We start from the raw sequence: 4145 nt of genomic DNA, 5'->3' as shown, positions 1-4145 counted from the left end.
TAATTATATATTTCTTTCTGTTTCATTGTAGGAAAGAGCTTTTAGAAGAGAGTAAGTTTCATTTATGTCTTTGTATCTCCAGTGACAGACTGTATAATACTCAAGCACTAGTCTAACCAATTCCAGAGAAGTTTATCCCAAGATAGGCTAGAATTTGAAGAAATTTTATTACAACAAAGATTTTAGAAGGCTATCTGCTAAGACATATAGTATTTGCAGCATCAAATTCAATGGTGAAAAGGAACACCTTGAAATACTCAAGTAATAGCATTTCCTATTGCTATAATATTTCAAGGTTTACAAAGTCTTTTGCTTAAAGAAACTGCTATGAGAAGTATTGCATGAATATTCTTATCCCTATTTTTACAGGTGAGAACATTGAGCTTTAGAAGGTTTCAGTGAAATTCCCAAAGTCACAGAGGATGATATGATCAAGATTTATTTATTTTTTCCAACCGCTCAGGTTTTTGTTTTTGCTATGTTCGTATTTTTTTTATATCAATTACATGTAGAAACAAATTTTAACATTTATTTTAAAAATCTTGAGTTTATAATTTCCTCCCTTCCTCCCTCTAAACACTCCTCATTGAGAAGGCAAGTGATTCAATATATATTATACATTTATAGTCATTCAAACTATACTTCTATATTAGTCTTATTTTGAAAGAAAACATAGACAAAAAATAACTTCAAGAAAAATAAGGAAAAAAAAAAGCATAGTTCAATTTCTATTCCAACTTCATCAGTTCTTTCTCTGGGGAGAGATAGAATTCTTCATAATAAGTCTTTCAGAGTTTTCCTGGGTCATTGAATTACTGAGAATAGGGAAGTCAATGACAGCTGAACATCTTACAATATTGCTCTTATTTTAATCAGAATACATTTAAATTTGCATTAGCTAATTTAACTATTTCCAAGTTTCTTTCTTTCTTTTTTATTTTTAATTTATTTAGTAGTTTATTTTCCAAATTACACATAATTTTTCTTAGCATTTATTTAAAAATTTTGAGTTCCAAATTCTCTCCTCCCACCCCCATTGAGAAGGCAAGCAATTCAATATAGGTTATACATGTATAGTCATGGAAAACATATTTCCACAATAGTCATGTTGTAAAAGAAAACAGACAAAAAAATCAAGTAAAATATTGAAAGTTTTAAAAAGTACACTTCAATCTGTACTGTCTGAATACAGATGGTGTCTGACAATCAGTTCTTTCTCTGGCGATGGATAGGATTTTCCATCATAAGTCCTTCAGAGTTCTCTTGGATAGTTGTATTGCTAAGAAAAAGTAAGTCATTCACAGATGTTCATTTTAGAATCTTCCTCTTACTTTGTATATAGTACATTTTCACTTTTTATTAGCTCATGTAAGTCTTTCCAAGATTTTCTGAGAGCATCCTGCTCATCATTTCTTGTATCACACTAGTATTCCATTTCAATAACATGATACCATTTGTTCAGCCATACCCCAATTGATGGGTATCCCCTCAATTTCCAATTATGTGCCCACAGAAAAGAGCTTCTGTAAATATTTTTGTACATATAGGTCCTTTCCCTTTTTTTAATTCCTTTTTTTTTTTTAAATACAAACCTGGTAGTGGTATTGCTATGTGAAAGACGATGCATGATCCTATAGCCCTTTGGGCATAGTTCCTAATTGCTCTACAGAATGGTTGGATAAGTTCACAATTCCACCAAAAATGAAAAAATGTTTCAGTTTCCCCATTTTCTTTTTCTGTCCTTTTTATTAGCTAATGTAATAGGCATGAGGCAGTACCCAAGAACTGTTTTGATTTGCATCCCTCCAAACAATAGTTAGAGCATGTTTTTTCATATACCTGTAGATAGGTTTGATTACTTCATCATATCATTTATCAATTGGGGAATGGTTCTTAAAAATTCTGTTCTCTATATGTTTGAGAAATGAGGCCTTTATCAGAGAAACATCCTTCAATTGTTTTTCAGTTTCTATTGCTAACTGTATTTCCCTCCATCCTATTCCCCACCCGTGTTCATTCTATCCTCTCTCTCCTTTCACCCTGTCCCTCTTCAAAAGTAATTTGCTTTTGACTACTCCCTCCCCCAATTTGTCCCCTCTTCCATTACAGCCCCTTCTCATATAGCAGCAAAGCATGGACCTTCACCAGGCACTCCAAAGCTAGTACAAACCACCAGGGAGGCTTTGACCCCACTACTGACCAGTAGTGAAGCCCTATCCAAGACTGGTCAACCACAAGGTCCAACCCCTGTGACCTCTCCCAGTAGAGAGACTTTTTCCAGGGCAAACCAGTGGCAGGGGACTCTAACCCTCCACTAATAAAAGGTGTCACCAAAGACTCTGTCCTTGACCAGCTGCTCCTTTTCTTACTCTTTTCTGATGATTTTATCTTTCTGGCAAATATTCTAGCAGCATCTCAACATAGGTGATTTGCACACCTATCACCAAGCTCCTTTCTGACTACTGGTTTTGCATCTCCTAACTACCTATAAGTAACATTGACCCTCATGTCCTAAAGACACCTTAAACTCAACATATCCAAGAATTAACTTGTTCTTTTAACCAAAAAAAAAATTTTTTTCCAAATTAACTAATAATACTATTGACGACACTACCATTCTTTTAGTCACCCAGGCACATATGTCATATTTTATGCATTTTTAGCATATGACCTTTTCTGTCTCCTTTACTACAACCTTGTGGCTAGACAATAGATTTTTGGTTGATTTCCCTGCTTTAACTAACTTCCTACTCCATTCTATTTTCAATGTGACTACTGAATTGATTTTCATACAGTATAAGAATGATCATGACCCTTCATCTACTCAATAAAATTTAGTGAGTCCCTTTTCTCTAAAAGTTCACATGTAAAATTATCTGTTTCACTTGAAAAGTCAAACCCGACCCTTTCCTACTACAACTTTAAAATAATAGCTCAAATCAAATTTTGGCATGACAGAACCAAAAAAAAAAAGTCAGAGTGAGACAGTTTTCTGGCCTATGAAAACAGAATATTGTTAGAAGTCTGTGACACAAAGGTGAAGGCCTATCCAGAGACCACACAACCAGTTTCAGCAACAGAGCCCACAGCAACAACAGAAGCATTGAGGGCTCTCAGCACAGAGATACTAAAGGGGTAGTGAGAAAAGGGAGCAGGACAGAAGGAGATGACATGGAGCACTTTGCTAGTATTGGGTACAGTTGGCACTGATTGTCAACTCTATTGCCTACATGTCATTCTTGATTGCAATTTCAGAGTGAAGAGAAGTGCTAGAACTCAAAAAGGATTTTAAAAATCAAATAAGAGATGTAGAGGAAAAATATGGCAAGGAAAAGGCAGTGATTCAAGAAAATCATGAAAAAAGGGAAAAACAGCTTGATAAAGGAGGTACAAAAATACTGAAGAAAATAACAGCTTAAAAAATAGAATAGTCTAAATAATTAAAGAGCCACAAAAAGGCACTAAAGAGAAAAACTCCTTAAAAAGCAGAATTGACCAAATGAAAAAGGAAGGAAAGGCTCACTAAAGAAAATGATTCCTTAAAATTTAGAACTGGGGAGACATGGCCTTCTGGTCCTAGAGCCCAAACAGAAACCCCTGCAACCCGCACAATGGAGCTGGAAGGCATGAGTAAGTAGGTACACCAGCCTGGTGAATCCCACAGTCATTCAACATCTCACGGTGGTGCTGCTGGCCATTGGCATGTTCTTCACCACCTGGTTCTTCAAGGTCATCTCCACCAACTACACACAGCACACCTGCAAGTAGCTGCTCATCTCCCTGGTGGCCTCACTTTTCATGGGCTTCAGGGTCCTCTTCCTGCTGCTCTGGGTGGGCATCTATGTGTGAACGTCTCACAGTTCTGTCTGTGTGAGATAACCAACATCCTGTCTTTTGTTTCCCTCGCAGTTTTCGTACTATTGCTATTAAACACACTGACTTCTAATAAATGAGGTGTGTTTGCCTTTGTAAATAGAAAAAAAAATAATAGAACTGGGCAAGTGGAAGCTAATGACTGTAGAAGACATCAAGAAAAAAAAAATTAAACAAAATCAAAAGAATGAAAAAATAGAAAACAATGTGAAATATCTTGTTGGAAAAACAATTGACCTAGAAAATAGATTAACAACAAACAGTATTTAAAA

At 35.5% G+C, this 4145-nt stretch overlaps 1 pseudogene; it reads left to right on the top strand.

Moving 5' to 3' along the window:
• Positions 1-3171: 3171 nt before the first annotated feature.
• Positions 3172-3849, top strand: LOC122739432 (annotated as a pseudogene).
• Positions 3850-4145: the final 296 nt, after the last annotated feature.

Source organism: Dromiciops gliroides, chromosome 2 (genome assembly GCF_019393635.1).
Source record: "Dromiciops gliroides isolate mDroGli1 chromosome 2, mDroGli1.pri, whole genome shotgun sequence".
In the NCBI taxonomy this organism is placed as follows: Eukaryota; Metazoa; Chordata; class Mammalia; order Microbiotheria; family Microbiotheriidae; genus Dromiciops; species Dromiciops gliroides.
The sequence above is the reverse complement of the archived record's forward strand: the minus strand, read 5'-3'. Positions and strand labels throughout refer to the sequence as shown.